Genomic DNA, 18556 nt, shown 5'->3' with positions numbered 1-18556 from the left:
AGGATACAAGAATAAATCTGAAATGTTGTTTTAAAACGAATTAGTACTATACAATTCTAATTTAAGTTTAGTAGTCTTTTTTTTTTCTGCTTTATCTCCCGAAGCCCCCAGTACATAGTTGTATATCTTAGTTGCAGGACCCTCTAGTTGTGGGATGTGGGACACCGCCTCAACGTGGCCTGACGAGCAGTGCCATGTCCGCACCCAGGATCCGAACCCTGGGCCGCCGCAGCGGAGTGCGCGAACTTAACCACTCGGCCAAGGAGCCCGCCCCCTAGCAGTCATTTTTAAGCATGGTGAACTTCAGGATTGCTCCAGGCTTCACTCTACTGCTCGCTTGTGATGCTGCATACTCACTTTCAACTAGCATTTCCAGAGGAGCATCTTACACCTTCTTCTTTTTCACCCTCCTCTTGTTCTTTATTATACATGGTACAAAATTTTGGAGTTTTCTTAGGAAAAATTGGGTTTGTAAGTTTAACATTCTACTCTTATTTAATCCTCACAAGATAAGAATTTTGAAATGGGACTTTTATCTGCAATGGCCTAATTGATGTTAAATAAATAAAACTAAAGATGTTCATAAAGCTTATCTCTTTATAAATGTAAGTATGCCAAACAGCATAACGTAGTCTCTATTATTCTACCTGGAATTAATATTTAAATTTAAATACGCATTTGTTGGCTCAAACAGGATGCAGTGTCCTCCATAAAGTTTTCTAGCTAATGCTCCCATAATATTCAGATTGGCTATCTACTTCCTTTTTTAACTATTTGAAAATTCTTAACAACTCTTTTTGTGTGTCATTCATTATCAAATTTACTCTTGCAAAAGTATCTATGAACCTACACATCAACTGAATGACAGAATTTCAATACATAAAACACAGAAAATTTTTGCTTCTTGAGGCCAGCTGAGTGGTGTAGTGGTTGAGTTTGCACTCTCTGCTTTGGTGACCTGGGGTTTGCAGGATTGGATCCCAGCATGGACTTGCATGCCACTCATCGAGACATGCTGTGGAGGCGTCTCACATATAAAATAGAGGAAGATTGGCACAGATGTTAGCTCAGAGCCAATCTTCCTCACCAAAAACAAACAAACAAAAAATTTTTTTTTGGCTTCAAGTTATGCTCATTATAGGGACCTATCTTTGAAAGCAATTAATTAAATGTTCAAAATAAATCTGGAGGATGATAGATCTTGTGTGTATTACTGATTGTTACACTAATGAGAATGAAGTAAGTAGATAATCATATAATCAAATACAATTTAAGAATGCCAGAGACAATAATAAAGTAGACATTTAGCACTTCAGCTTTCCAGATTCTGAGACCAAAGCTGAAACCAAATAGCAGTTTTGGGCCAAATCATGAGATCTGTCTGAACCCAATTGAGAGAGATCACCTTAAAACTACAATACATTATGCATAGTATAGCAAGAGTGGAATAGCCACTGAAAGATTGCATTCTTCTATAACATACATTTTTGCTCAATATTATGTTTCTAAATTTCCTCTATCCTTTACAACATTCCACTGAATATGCAACTATTTATCCATCCTTTAATTAGTGGACCCGTATGGATACTTTGGCTATTTTTTCCTTTTTCTAGAAATGCTGCTTTGAATATCCTTGTTCATGTCTCTGTAAACATGTGTGTCTCTGGGGTATATACCTAGGAGTGTAATTTTTGGTTTGTAAAGATTATGCTTCTTCCATTTGTCAAGTAATACAAAATTGTTTTCTAAGGTGACAGTAAAATTTTCCTATCTGTAGGAGAGACTAGTAAGGGTATCCAATACTTATTTCCCAGTCTCCGTTTCAGCTCAGTGGCTGAGTTTTGACCAGTAGAATGTAGGCTGAGGTGGTATGCAATCTTGGAAGAGAAACGTGTACTCTTCTCCTTCTCATTCTTATTTCCTTCTGGCTAGAATGAAGATAAGATGTCTGGAGGGAGAGGAATCTTAGGTCATGAGAGAATAGCCATGGCTTGAGGATGATGGGAGCAACAAAAACAATAAAAAAAAAATAGGAGTCTGGGTCCCAGATGATAATAGAACTCCTTATTAGTGATGGACTTGTAACGTTAATGTAAGAGAGAAATAAGCCACTATTTAGGCTAAGTCACTGATAATTTAGGTTTTCTGACACACTCAGCAGAACCTGAGAACTAGCATGCATTCTCAACAGCAGCTTATAAGCATTCCCACTGGTCTTCGTTCTTGTTAACTCTTATTATTATCATATTTTCTTCATTTTTTAGGGTTTGATGAGTCTGAAATGGTCCTGAATTGTGGCTTTAATTTTGATTTCTTCACTATTACTGACATTAAGTATCTTTTCATATGTAAATTAGATGTTTCCATCTATGAAATAACTGTTTTTGACTTTTGAATCCTTTTTTCTAATGAATACTTTCTGTTCTCATTGATTTTTATGATTTTAAAAATATATACTCTAGATATTAACTTTTATTGGTTATATACTTTGCAACTATCAAAACCCAGTTTGTGAATTATATTTTCATTTCTTGATGATGAATAGAACTTCTTAAGATAAAGTAGTTGTATTAATTGGTCTTTCCATTATGATTTATGTATTTTTTTCTTTTGAGGAAGATTAGCCCTGAGCTAACTGCTGCCAATCCTCCTCTTTTTGCTGAGGAAGACTGGCCCTGAGCTAAAATCTATGCCCATCCTCCTCTACTTTATATGTGGGACACCTACCACAGCATGGCGTGCCAAGTGGTGCCATGTCCATACCTGGGATCCAAACTGGTGAACCCCGGGCCGCTGAAGCAGAACATGCAAACTTAACTGCTGTGCCACTGGGGGCCCCATGATTTATGTTTTTTATGTCTTATATACCATGATGTCATAAATTACATTTTCAAATTTATCTTTTAAATATTTTAAACTTTGCTTTTCACATTTCAGTCTTTAGTACACCTGGAATTGACTTTTTGTGTGTATAGTATGAGATAGGGATTAAATTTATTTTTGCCTCATATGAATTCCCTACTATCTCAACACCAGTTCTTGAATAGTCATTTTGTCCCCATGGATATAGTGTAATCTTTGTCATAAATCAGCTGAACCATACAGGTCAATTTTATGATCTCTATTCTTTAGGCCTATACATCTGTACCAACATCACATAATTTTAATTAATAGAGCTTTAGAGCAACTGTTGATTTAAGGTAGGGTAAGTATCCTAATTTCTTTTCTTTTTTTTAATTTTTTTTGGTGAGGAAGATTGGCCCTGAACTAACATCTGTTGCCAACCTTCCTTTTTTTTTTTCTCCCCAAAGCCCCAGTATGTGGTTGTATATCCTAGTTGTAGGTCATTCCAGTTCCTCTATGTGGGGTGCTGCCACAGCATGGCTTGGTGTGGGGTGTGTAGATGCACATCCAGGATCCCAACCAGTGAACCCCAGGCTGCCGAAGCAGAGCCCCCAAACCTAACCACTCAGACACGGGGCTGGCCCCCCCTAATTTCTTAATAAACATTTTTTCCTTCAATCCAATCACATTTCTAGGAATCTAAGATTACATGTTCACAAATAGAAAATAATATGCAAAACACATGTAATTTTGTTAGAGGTTGCCCAATTTACCTCCATATCACTTATTCCATTTTAAACTCTCAGCAACAATGCGTGAGAGAGACTGTTGACCGACTACTTTGCCTTTCCTTTGAAAATAATTGAAAGTTTCTTAGTCACAGAATGAAACAAAACAAAACAAAAATTGCATTATCATTTTGGAAGTGTACTAACTGGGCAATTGTATTCTTAGAGAATCAATAGAAAAAAATATATAGCAACAAGAATACATGTGACAGGACGTTCATAACAGCTTTAATCATTTTAGCAGAACTTAGGAACAATACAAATGTTTATCAATATTGTACTACATGTATTCAATGCACACTAAAAATGTATAAAAAGATTTGAACTTCTGATGTTCACAACCATGGAGAAAAGTATCAAAAACACAATGCTGATCCAAAGAAATCAGACACAAAAGAGTACATACTGAATGTTTCCTTTCACATGAATTTCTAGAACAAGAAGAAATAAATGATGATGACAAATCAGAACAGAGTTTGTCTCTGTCTAGATTGGGAGATTTCTTAGAATGGTGAAGGAGGGACATTTCTGGAATAATAGAAATGTTCATTATCTTGATTGGGATGCTGGCTTAAATGGGTGTAGATATTTGTCAAAGCTCACTGAATTGTATAGTTTTAACAAGTTGAATGTTTTGCATGCAAATTATACCACAATTTTAAGAAATAATATTATGTATATAAAATTATTTATTTGTAGAAGAATAAAGTAAATTTTGGAAACTGTCATGAGGCAAGATCATGATTTTGGCTTGTGTTGAGAAATCTCCACAGATCTCTCTCATTTCTGCATGTCTTGTGACTAAGGTACTAAATCTCCTTTGTTCCAAACTATCTTTTCAATAAGACTGCCAATAAATTCCTTTATGATCTCATGTAGCCCAACTCAGTTTTCTGCTCAGGTGAGCTCATGAATTTAAACAGAAAAATGCTTATAAGGATGGAAAAAAATTGTCACTTTTATAATGTTTTTTATAAATCTAAATGTTTAATAGGGATATCAGCTTAATTTACAGTTAAGAGCAACTTTTGCAGAGAAAAGTGGTGGAGTGTGGTTCTCTGGTTCAAGGTGAAGAATGTAAGAAGTGAAAGATATATTTATTAATCTATGACTACTTACAATTATTACCAAAATTATAATAAATGCAAATCCTTTTGGAAAAATACTATACACATAGAAGATTACAGTGAAAAGCATTTAAATAATGTTCTTATGACTCTGCCTTAAATATGGATCCTTGTAAACATTTAATCCCTAATTCCTATTTAAATGCTAATTGTATCATTTATATGTATATATTATATACTTATATATATAATATAATATAAACATATATATGTTTAATAATGATGAAAATGATGACTATGATTTATCTAGCATTATTTATGTACATATACAAATATGGTAATGAATACCTACAGCAACCTGGTCATTGCCCCCTCCAGTTTATATCTGATGCAATAGTGCCTCAGAGTTGTTAGAATCTTATGGCTAATAAGTGTCAGACTCAAGGTTTTCATTGAGGTTGGTTTAATTTCAAAGCTGCAGTTTTTCTATCACTTCATACTGCTTCTCTAGCAGTAGGAATAGGAGTGTTAAAGATTAATTATAAGCAAACAAGTTGATATATCTCTTAACTCACTCTTGACAGTTGCTTCCAAAATTCCTTTTGCATTCATACATTATTTTTCACCATAAAAAATGCAAAACTGGTTTCCTGTACACCAACTCTCTCTATCCATGCCTCTCTATCTTCCGCCCCTTCTCTTTCAAAGTGAAAATTGCATTGCTAAACAATTGCCTGCCTCGCTCAGAATCTCATCTAGCTCCAATCTTGTTCAGAAAGAGGTGTACATTGATAAGAATTTTATCTCTGAGAGTTGCTCCCAAGTCCACAGCTGCTGTTTTACACAACTGGCTGCTTCACAGCTGGTGAAAATAGGGCACTGAATAACAAAAGCGAAAGCCCCGTTGTATTTTGTCCTCCAGTAAAGAAATAATGAGAAATCAATGGAAAGGAAGAGCAGGTCTGAGATGGATTAACAATAATGGGAGGATTGACCATAAAGCTCAAACTTCAGGGCCCTTCACTTGCACAGGTCCTTCCAAACCTCTGTCTAGTTATGATAAATTTATGTAACTTTTCTTAAAGAGTCCCCTCACCTCAAATGTTATAAGCTTTATGTCCTACAAAATCTAGATTCTCTCCTCAAAAATTTAGAAGTGATATGAGTATGTCTAGCTCAAATGCAAGCTCAATATCAAGAGAAAGAAAGATGATGGGAAGGAAACGAATACAGTAAAGGAGAGGAATAATAAAGGGCAAAATGACAGAGTGGATTTTTAAAAAATGGAAAATTTGGGAGTCATCAAGAAATCATTGAGGGGCCGGCCCAGCGGTGCAACAGTTAAGTGCGCACGTTCGGCCTTGGGGCCCAGGGTTCACCGGTTTGTATCCCGAGTGTGGACATGGCACCGCTTGGCAAACCATGCTGTGGTAAGGCATCCCACATATAAAGTAGAGGAAGATGGGCACGAATGGTAGCTCAGGGCCAGTCTTCCTCAGCAAAAAGAGGAGGATTGGCAGCAGTTAGCTCAGGGCTAATCTTCCTCGAAAGGAAGAAAGGAAGGAAGGAAAAAAGGGAGGGAGGGAGTGAGGGAGGAAGGAAGGAAGAAATCATTGAGAAGAAGAGATTGAGAAAAAAAGGCAATGAACATGGGACTACGGACTAAAGAAATATTTGTGTCCTCTTTTGCTTGAAAGCATTCCTTAGCAATAAAATTTCCTCATTAATCCCCAATACAATTGACCCCAAATATATTTTAATTTCAGTTTGTTATACAGAATATTGTTCAAAACTTTAGGAATTGTTTATGTTTGTATAATTCTTAAAAATATGCACAGAAGCTAAAACTAGTTGCACATCAAAGATACATCATAGGTAAATAACAAAACAGAACGGGCCACGTAATGATAGAAAAATAGCCTTCATCAGAGAGATCCAGTGCCTTCTATCTCCCCTGATTTATGAGCAAAGTCGAGATACATCTCAATTCTGAAATGCATTGTTAGTTTCCCTGATGCATGCTCTCAAAGAAATTCTTTTCTTCTTTTTCCTTTTTCCTGAGATTGGAATAGCTGAAAATAAAAGAACAACAGAATGACTCCTTTTTGCCTAAACATATTCTCATTTTGTTCTGATTTGTAGTAATGTCTTGTCTCTGTGTTACTTTTCTATGATCTTTGCTTATTCTATGCCATTTTATCTCTGCTGTTGCTGTATCTTTTCTTAGTTTTACCAATTCCTGAAGGCCTTTGGAAAAGTCAATTAGAAATGCATGAAACTGTAATTAGTAATATTTAGCTCAATTATAAAGGTCTTTGGTACCTAGACAATGGAATATTCCGTTTTTCTCAAATAAAAATTTTCATAGGACCCACCCAAAACTGTTGAGTACAGAGGTAAAGAGTCATGTTTCCAAGCAGAAGAGAGAAAGATTGCATTGGGAGGGGGTCCATAAGTTAGGAAAGGACTTAATAGGAAAGTAAAAGAGTCACGAAGTACATTTGTCTCTTGAAGAGATATAAAGGGTTTGGAGGAGTAGAGAGAAATCATGAGCACAGCAGAAGGAAGATTAATTTCACTCAGAAAATTACAGAGTGATTTGAACAAATTAATAAGGAGAAGAAATTTCTTATCAATAATTCTAAATCATCCTATGGAATAACTTGTCAAAAAATTTTTTTTTAGTTTCAAAGATATCTAATCAGGATGTTCTTATGTATTTTAGGCCCTCTACCTAGTATTTGTGGTGGTCTCCTCTGTGTGTCTCTGTGTGTACAAGAGGGGAGTGACAGAATGTGTAGGGTAGAAAAATAGATTTTTTTCCAGCTTTATTGAGATATAATTGACAGATAACATTGTGTAAGTTTAAGATTTATAATGTATTGATTTGATACACTTATATATTGCAAAACGATTACCACCTTAGTGTTAACCTAAAACTTTGGTCATATCTCATAATTATTATTTGTGGTGAGAACATTTAAGATATACTCTTTTAGCAACTATCATGTATATAATACAATATTGTTAACTATAATCACCATGCTTCGCCTTAGCTCCCTGGAACTTATTCGTCTATACCTGGAAGGTTACATACTTTGAGTAACATCTCCCCATTTCCCCTACCCCCCAGCTCCTGGTAACCACTATTCTGTTTCTATGAATTCAGCTTTTTTAGATTCCACATATGAGTGATATCATACAGTATTTGTCTTTCTCTGTCTGACTTATTTCACTTTGCATAATGCATTCAAGGTCCGTCCATGTTGTTGCAGTTGGCAGGATTCCTTCTTTCTCATGGCTGAATAATATTCCATTGTATGTATATACTACATCTTCTTTATCCGTTCATCCACTGACAGACACTTAGATTGTTTCAATACCTTGGCTATTATAAGTAAAGCTACAATGAACATGGGAGTGCAGATATCTCTTCAAGATAATGATTTCATTTCTTTTGGATATATATTAAGAAGTGGGATTTCTGGATCATATGGTATTTCTATTTTTAATTTTTTGAAGAACCTCCATACTGTTTTCCAGAGTGGCTATACCAATTTATATTTCCACCACCAGTGCACAAGGGTTTCCTTTTCTCCACATCCTCTCCAACATTTGATATCCCTTCTCTTTTTGGTGATAGCCATTTCGAAAGGTGTGAGATGATCTCATTGTGGTTTTGATTTGCATTTTCCTAATGGCTAGTGTCTTCTTTGGAAAAATGTCTATTCAGAAATAAAAAAAAAAACAGTTCCATTTACAATAGCATCAAAAAAAATACTTAAGAATAAATTTAACTAAAGAGGTGGAAGATCTGGACACTGAAAACTATAAGACACTGATGAAAGAAATAGAAGACACAAGTAAGTGGAAAGGTATCACATGTTCATGGGTTGGAAAAACTAGTATTGTTCAAAAGCCCATACCACCCAAAGCTATCTACATATTCAATGCAATCCCTATCAAAATTCCAGTGGCATTTTTCACAGAAACAGAAAACAACTATCTTAAAATTTGTGTGGAGCCACAAAAGACCTCATATAGCCAAAGAAATCCTGAGAAAGAACGAAGCTAGAGGCATCATACTTCCTGATTTCAAACTATACTACAAAGCTATAGTAAGAAAACCAGTATGCTGCTGGGATAACAATAGACACGTAGACCAATGGAACAGAATCAAGAGCCTAGAAATAAACCCCCACATATACAGTCAACTAAAATTTGGCAAAGGAATCAAGAATACTCAATGGAGAAAGAATAGTCTCTTCAATAAATGGTGTTGGGAAAACTGGATAAGCAAATGTAGAAGAATGAAATTGAATTTCTATCTTACATCTCAAAATTAACTCAAAATGGATTAAAGACTTAAAAATAAGACCTGAAACCATAAAACTCCTAGAAGAAAACATAGGGAAACAGCTCCATGACATTGGTCTTGGCAAAGATTCTTTGACTATGACACCAAAACACAAGCAACAAAAGCAAAAATTAAAAAGTGGGACTACATCAACATAGTTTTGATTATTGTTCTGCATGATTATTCTCTCATAATACATAACTTAGATGCTTTTTGTGTAAGACAGTATATTTAGGGATTTTAAAGGGCTTAAAATAATTACATCTTTACCTTCATACCCTTTTCCCTTGCCTTAGTAGCATATGCTAAGAGCGTGACATTAATGGAATTGAGAGCTATGAAGAGATTTTGTTTGCTCTGTATTCATAAAATTTCATAATTCTCACTCATACAAATTCAATGGGACCATCTGAGTGTTTATAACTTTCTTAGTTGTGTATTTTGTTTCACATTCTTCATAATTAAATCACACAACTAAGCATGTTAAGGCTGTGCCAAAGTATACATGAAGCCACCTCAAGTTTTTCCTGGGCCCATGGGATGATTACATTTTACCCCTTTTTATTTTGGGGAAGGTGGAAGAGTGGTGGGTATATGAGTAGTCATGGTCAATGGACTCTAGGTGGAAGTTATAAATGAGTTCCAGACCTGTACCATAAATTATGCATAATATTCAATGTAAGAACCTCCTCTCTCTTCCCCTTTCACAGCAACCTTGGAGGTCACCTTTAAAGGAGAGCTGTAATAAAAAGTCAGACTCAATTGTTGATGTTTAACTGCTAAATACTTTCAAGCTCCTCCCCTTTTCTCCTTCTTGCTGGCACTGGGGCAAGCCGATAGGAAAATCTGCATTCTCTCTCCTTTGATTCCAGTAGAAAGAGTGATCATAACAAGAGTGAAGTCTCAAAATGGAAGAATCCTGGGTCTCCAAGTTACTTAATAGAGTGGAGCTCTCCATTGCCTACCTTATTAGACTCTGATGTGAGAAATAACTTTTATTGGGTCAATATACTGATATTTTAGCCCAATCTAACATAAATAATACATAAATTAGTACCTTTAAGAGGAGTGCTTCTGTAACAAAGCTAAAATTTGCCATTGGATGTTGAGAGTAGGAATGAGGTGGCAAGGAATCTAACATCAGAGGCTAGAGAGATGGCATGTGTTGTATATTAACAGAACAGTTGGTAAAATTGTTGCCTGCAAAAATAGGAGAGAGACCAGAAACCACTAAGCTTACAGCTTGAGGGAAAGAGGCTGAAAAGCAAAATTTTAATAGTGCAGATTGTGCAGATTGTTAGCAGCTTTATTTGGAAAAAAAAAAAAGGATAGAACTGAGCTCTGGAAATAAGATGTCTATTTTAAATATAAATGAGGTAGAATAGAGAGCCCAAAAATTCATAGTCTTATAGTTCTGGAAAAGAACAAGAGCTTCTGGATTCCAAACATATATGAGAGTAAAAAAAGCTTTGATCAGCAAAGATCTAATGAGATTTCTCAGTTGAACAGAGTGACTCTGCCTTATAGCAAAGGTTGGATCAATGGTATGGCTTTTCCTACTCAAGCCTGATAGCCTCGAGATATATTCTATTAAATTGAGAGAAAGAAGCAAGGGGTGAGTGAGTAGAGAAGTAAGGCAGATATGAAAACAATGACCAGGAAAGATTTGTGAAAGAGGTCACTGACATGTGGAACTGCCTGGAAAAATGCAGATCAGAAGCCTAGTAGGATTTTGAGGAAATTATGTTACTGAATCAGCTAAAACCTTCATCAGCAAAATATATATATATATATATATATATATATATATATATATAGTAACTTTTCAGAGAGCCTTAAAATAACCATAGCATAGGAAGGAAGCTACAACAGCTGCACAGCACCCTAGAAAGGCACACTCCAAAACTTATTTTCGATGTCACCAAGGAGAATCATAGGGAAGAATCTGAGAGAGTAAAGCCAGGGCCTAAGAAGAACAATGGGCTAGGGAAGTCTTCCCCAGAGACCAGAATCTGGACGTCCACAATATCTGTTCATTGAAATTTCATAATTGCATACACTGAGGACTGCTGTGTGTTCTCATTTATTCCCTTCTAATTATGAATAGTAACTGTTGTGATTGTGTCCCTATTTCAACATTTTTTATTGTATGAGGTAAAGAGAGCAGACTACTTTTCTTTTTAGCTCATAGGTTGCCATAAGGATCCTCATCTGTGCTGGATGTATAAGACTGTACATCACCCAGAGATCCTTCACTTTGAACTGGATAGAGCAACTGGTGGAACCTTGAGGTCTCTCCCTGGAGAAGGGGAATATGTTTTCTGGGCATATAGGGAAAGGTACATATGATTCAAGAGCGGAAGGATACACTCTTGTGGAAACTGACTAGATTACTCACCAAACCCATTCCCTTTTCTGAGGTAACTGGAACTATATTCTAGGTGCTAAATTGCTAAACTATATTCCCCAGCCTCCTTGAATCTGTGTGGGACCATATGACTAGTTCTTGCCAATGGAAAGCAGGTGGCAGTAGCATTCCATTTCTGAACTGAAAGGCATTTAAAAATGGGTATGACTCATGTTCACTCTTCACGCCCTCTCCTTCTGCTGAATGGATGTTATAATGGCAATCTTGAAACCATTTGTTCAGGATGCAGTTACACAGTATGAAAAGAGCTTGGAGACCTCTCTTGCCTCCGTAGGAGAACCACCTGACCAGGCTTTGTATGAATGAGAATTAAATCATTGTTATGTTAAACCCTTCATAGTTTTTTTTGTAACAAAAAAATAATGTTGACTACCCAGACTGTGCCACTACAAATACAGTGTTGCACCCACAACACATTAAAGTGTTCTTCCTTGGCTGGTTCTCTGTCCCTACAAATAAAACTTCAGGGCTCATTTGGGTACTCCAGCAGAGACACATTCCTACTCATACATCGTAGATCAAAAAAGTGAAAGATTATTCTCTTGCTGGGAAGGTGGCACTGCTTTTGTTAGCTACTTCACTAAAAGAACGACCTGGAGCAAAGGAAGCACTTGCCTGGTCCATATACTATCGGTTGAGCTTTTCCTAGCGAATGAGTGGCAGATGTTAAAGAGGAGGAGAGATTGAGAAAGAGACTCACAGTGTCATTCTAGTGGACATCTCCTCAAGGAAGCATAAGTCTGGGAGTCGGTTCACCTGATGGCTCAGCTTCACCCCCTTCCATTAACTTCTCAACCTAATGAAATCTTGTTTCCTTCTAGAGTATTTACATATCTCTGCTCTTATTACTGTAATCACTGATTCCTAATTGACAGATCTTAATGGCACCTTTTGATCTTTATTCAACTTGTCCTCCCTATTATGTTTGATTGTCACTGCTAACAATCCCTTTCTTCACAATCTCTCATTTTTTCAGTCTTTTATTTGCTCTGGGCTTTGCTCATATCTCAAATCTTTCCTCAAGGTCAGTCAAAACACCGTTTTTCTCTTCCAGCCATTCACATGGTCAGCTTATTCAAAATTCATTCTCAGTCCCCCTTTCTGGGAACAAGCTCATATTTTAAATTTCCAACTATAAGCCAATAATCCCCAAGCATTTCCCTCCAGCCAACATCTCTGTCCTTATCTCCACACCTTAACACTCACTTTTTCATATAAGCCTGAATGTATTAGTGAGGATTCTCCAGAGAAACAGAACCAATAAGATATATAAGTGTGTATATGTATACACACACACACATATATATATGAGGAGATTTATTATAGGAATTAGCTTACTTAGTTATGGAGGCCGAGAAGTTTCATGATCTGAAAGCTGGAGAATCAGGAAAGCTGATGGTGTAATTCAGTCCGAGTTCAAAGGCCTAAGAATCAAAGAGGGACTGATGGTGGAAATCCCAATCTGAGTTCGAAAGCCCAAGAACCAGGAGCAATGATGTCCAAGGACAGGAGAAGATGGATGCCTCAGCTCAAGCAGAGAGAGCAAATTCGACCTTGCTCTACATTTTTTGTTCTATTTGGGCCCTCAATGGATTGAATAATGCCCATAAAGACTGGGGAGGACCATCGTCTTTATTCAATTCACTAATTCAAATTCTGATCTCTTCCAGAAACCCCCTCAGAGACACACCTAGAAATAATGTTTTACCAGGCATGCCTTACCCAATTAAGTTGACACATAAAATTAACCATCGTACCAAACATTTCACTTTCATCAATTTCAGAGGTATCTCACTCAAACTCTGCTGTTTTCTCAACTTCAGCTATTATCTTGTTCCCCCAAGTCTGTCCTAATCTTTGCAACCCAAACTTAAAAGGCAGAAACCTGAACCAGAACCAATTGGTACCAATATATTCATTTTACCATCATAATATATCTCACATCTGTTCCCTTCTCTCTGGATCCATTCCCCCATCCCACTCATCACCAATATCAAGCCCTTTCATTTATGGCTAGAACTATTCAACAGTATCTTTGTAGTCTTTCTGCCATTTTCAACCAGCACAAAACCAAATTCCGTACATCCAGAAGAGGAACTGGTCTAAGATGCAGATCTGTTCTTGTAAGTAACTTGCTTAAAGCATTTCTTTCCCATTTTGATAAACAAACTCCTCAATGTGCCAAACCCTTCCTTCTATAGCATTCCTGAATCTTGTAGATCAGTGGGTCTCAAGTTTTTTCAGCATGAGGCGCTTGCATGAGGGGCATGCCCCCTTGTCCACACTCAGAATTTAATACCCCTACACACACACACACACACAAATCATTTTTCAGAGTATTAAAGAAAATGTAAGCACAGTATACACTTGTTTGTTTTGTTTTGTTTTTTTGTAATACTTGCCTTTTTACTTATAAAAATATATCATAGGCAAAATTAAAAGGAAAAGTAAGTTAAATCTCAATTGTGGAATACTATGGCTTTTCTTCTTCCTCTCAGCTATTAGAGTACTTTGTCCTGGTTGTGGCATAGATAAAGAAGGATGAGTAAAAGTTATGTGCAATCTCTTCTTGCTAGCTCTAACACCTCCTCATTTGGTCCATCTGAGAAAACATCAGAAGGCAAATGAGTCCAAGTAAAGATATAAAAATAAACTTGAATACATCCTAAAATATAACAAAAGGAAATCATTCACAAACATTGGTGGTTTGTTTTCTCTTTTTTTGGCAAATTACTAGTGACGCTTCAGGAAACAAGTGTGGTGATGGCAAAATGCTAATGACAGGCAGCCAGGCCTTCTCTCCTCCCTCTGTCATGCTCTTACAGAACCTATGGATACTACTTACACTTAGCACATTTCATTTGAATTCTTTGTTGATACATCTGTCTCCTCTTAACTTAAATATTCTAAGTTCCTTCAGAAAAGGGACACTGTGCACTGTCTTTTCTCCCTGGTTCCTAGGATATTTTATAGAGCGTGGAAATACCTGATAAATGTTTGCTCAATGAATGAGTGAACAGATATTTTCCAGGTTTTTTTGCTAGTATTTTCATTTTTGTTTCTCCGTAGAAATAGCAGTTATTGGTAGTGGTAGAATCTGGGGTAATTAACTTTAGCTTTTGTCACAATCAACTTCAAAATGGTAAAGCACTGCAAGGCATCAGAAAGTAATTTGAAAATACATGTTACTCTATATAGATATAAGTAGCAAATAAGATCATGGGGTTAAGGGATATTTTTGTTAATTTTCCTTTATTTCATGTGTAAGTTCCATTTCATCGGAGAGCCTTCAACAAGACAAATGAACTCTGATACCTTAGTTTGACAAGAGTATTGCTAGATAGGATAAAAGTAGTTAGGGTACTGTGGATCTAGCACCACTGACATCCCGAACATCATGCATTCTATTGGGTTGCCCAGTACACTAATTTGCCCTAATAAATGCCCATTTATTTCACTCTTGCTGCTTTTAGAAACTGTAATTTTCTAAATGTCAATATAGTCAATATTCTCATGCAGTGCCAGGCTCCTAGGGCACGGAACTAACAATTCAAGCACCAGCATCTATTTTTATGCATAATAGTAGGGTATGGTGGCAATCTTCTGATCGATAAATTCATGTTTTCTCACCTTGCCGCTTTTCCGATGTGTTACTCATTTGCTACCCTCCACAAATTTAAATCTCTTTTCACTAAATAACAGGCTACATTGTTTTTCTCTCTTTATCTTTTTATAAACTGCCCTGAACATCTGGTGTTAAATAGAATGACTGATCTGGTACCCCTAAAAATGACCACAGTTGGTGTTCAGACTCATTTCTATGACAGCAGAGCACACCGAGGATTTTTTTTTTCTTTTGCGGGAGAAAAACAACACTATCCATACTAAACTTATAATCGTCTACATTTAGCTCTCTCCAGTATAGGTAATTTCTGTCTTTAAGTACCACTAAATGTCAAAATCATCAGTCATTTCATTTTTCAGCACAAGCAGGAAAGGTTTGACTTCTCCTTAAAACTAATATATGTTTGTGTATACATACACATGCATGTTTTGCAACATATTTAAGCATCACAAGCAGTAGGCACTATTCATAGCATGGAGTTTGGAGGTGACTGGCACACTGTGTAGCCAGCTAATCAGTTTGGTGGGAATTAATTAGTGTCTCCCAAGCTAGGAGGTGAGGAGGGGAAATCAGGAATACATTATGATTCATCATCCCTATATTGTTTGGGCAAAAATGTTCCTGAAACACTTCTGCATAAGGAAAAAAAAGAATCAGTAAAAAAACAAAAGAAAAGAAAGAAAAACAGAGTAATTCACTATAATATCCATTTTTGCCTTGGTGATATTTTGTGTTCATTCATTGCAGTCCAATAACTGTTGTTTTCCTGCTTATTTAGCTCTCCTCTCCCTGATGAAGACTGGTTTTGTCTGGTCTGGATGATAATTGTGTAATATTTCCGACTAACAGTCTCTAGGGATGTCTCCTTAGCACAAATAACAAGAAACAGCGGGGAGACTTACTCAGGATGATGTGGAGGGAATACAAAAAGGTGAGTTTGAGCACAAAACAGGAAAAGAGAGAGAACAGTAAGAAAAGGACTCTCAGAATGTTAATGCTTGATGGATTTTAAAGATCATTGTGTTCCAGCCCTTTGTTTTTCCATCTGGAGAAAGTGAGACCCAAAGATATTAAAGGGATTGTTGAAGGCCACAACAAATCCCAGATCTGGTATCTTTTTATTACTCTTCATTGCCCATAAAAACTGTGAGTAGAGAACTAATCCCAGGGTACTTTCTCCATCGCTGAGAATTCTACCACTAAGGAAAAGTTTCACTCTTAAGACAATTCTCTCTGTGCTCACTCGGATAGTCTTACTTTCTCCCTCCAACTCTCAATGATCAGTTTTGAGTAATTCTGCTGAACAGATCTATCATTTTAAAGGGCTGCTTTTGCTTAAGGCATCAGAATGTTACAAAAATACCTCACTTCTTATCTCTGTGTTACCTTCCTAGACATTAGAAAAGGGCATTTGGAAGAAATAATGTAGTTTTGGTGATTTTTGTTGTTTTTTCAGGCCCTCTAGACAGCACCAGTGTTGATTCACTTCAAGATGCAAGCATCCTACTGCTGAAAAACCAGATTGGTGTCAATTAGTGTCAGGGCTCCACCTCCAGCGTCTGCATTACCACAATCATTTCCTATACTGAGGGACACAAAACGGGACAGAGGCGAAAGCTGGGACTGCCCAGGCAAACTCCACTGTGCGTGGTTTCCCAATCTATATCTGCCTACATTGATGGGAGCAATGAAACCTGTTCCTTTGTTTGCCTTGTACTGAGATTCAGGCTTTTCAGTATCTGCTATCTGAGCACTTTGATCCTTCCGAATGATGACAATCAGGAATTTTCCTTGTGCTCACTGGCTCTGGAATTCCAGTAAAACTCCCTGGTGCTGTGCTGACTTTGGTTCTAACAAAGACTTTTTTAAAAAATCTTGCTTTATTTTGATTCTGACACTAGCGTTCCTGCCCTTGATATTGGCCCTTGTTGTTTCCTCTGTTGGGTGACAAAATTCTGTAAAAAGATTAACAAACTCTCTTTTACCAAGATTCTTTAGCACTAACAGATAAAAGTACTTAAACTATTCTGATGATATCATTTTTCACTTCAAAATTTGGTCTCACTATTCTCTATCTAATTTAAAAATAGCAAGCTCCCATAGTTGAATTATATTTCTAGATATTAAGTTCTTAACAAAATTGCTAAATCATTGTGTTTAATTGAAATAATTGGCTCCTGGACTTATAATCAGGAATTATTCAAGATGTTCTAAGGCCATACGTTCACTAAATGTGTAGAACGAATGGAGAGGCATACCTGCATTTTCAGGATGAGATATGCTGTTTCAAATCAAACAGAGCTGAAATATTCACTAACTGTTATTATTCAAAACTTTATCTCACTGAACAATTGTTTTAATGTATAAAAAAGGAAATTACTAGAGCACAAAGTATTTTAGTTTTTTCTTCTGACAAGTGGATTATCTAAAGTATAAGTAACAGTACTGTTTATATAGAATAACCCATACATGATATAATTGCAATGATTTTAAAATGAAACAAAGAGAGCCAAGAATTATTCTTTTTACATTTAGTTTCTTTGAGGCCAACAAGAGGCAATATTATTTGAAAACTTTTTCTATTTATAGCATATCTGATTTTGGTGAATATTTAATTACTTGGGTTTTTTTTTTAAGGTTTCAGCTTTTAGATCACCTTCAAACATAAAGCTAAAATTTTTAATTCTGTTATCATAACTTTCTGCATCTCAATTTCTTAGGAAGAAATTGCAATGCTCATGATTCAATTTTGTAAAATATTTATGAAACTACGAGGACTTCATGAAAGATGACATTTTATTCTCTAAAACTGAATCTTAGTTACTTTTAAAGATGGCAAAATTTTCTAAAATGAAGTATAATACAGAAGTTAACTTTTTAAAAGTCATTAAACAAAATATGACTGACTATTGAAAGTATTGGGCCAAGAAGTGATGGAACCACAAGGAAAGAACTCTAGCATCTGTACAGTAGTGAAAAACCTGAGGTAGAAACTTAGATTATGGATTTTATATTTTTCTTCTTTTCCAATATATGCATTCAATGCTGTAAATTTCCCTCTAAGCCTTGCTTTTGCTGTATCCTACAAATTTGATAAGTTTTATTCTCATTTCTGTTTAATTCAAAATATTTCTAAATTTCTCCTCAGATTTCTTCTTTGACCCATGTGCTATTTAGAAGTGTGTTGTTTAATCTCTATGTATTTTGGGATTTTCCAATTATCTTTCTGTTATTCATTTCTAGTTTAATTTCATTGTGGTCTAAGAGCAGAAATTATATGCTTTCTATTCTTTTAGATTTTTAAAGTGTGTTTTATGGCCCAGAATGTGGTCTATCTTGGTGAATGTTCTGTGTGGTCTTAAGAAGAATGTGTATTATGCTGTTGATAGAGGAAGTAGTCTATATATGTCATTATATCCGATTGTTTGATGGTGTTTTTGAGTTCAG

Source organism: Equus asinus, chromosome X, assembly GCF_041296235.1.
Source record: "Equus asinus isolate D_3611 breed Donkey chromosome X, EquAss-T2T_v2, whole genome shotgun sequence".
NCBI lineage: Eukaryota > Metazoa > Chordata > Mammalia > Perissodactyla > Equidae > Equus > Equus asinus.
The sequence above is the reverse complement of the archived record's forward strand: the minus strand, read 5'-3'. Positions refer to the sequence as shown.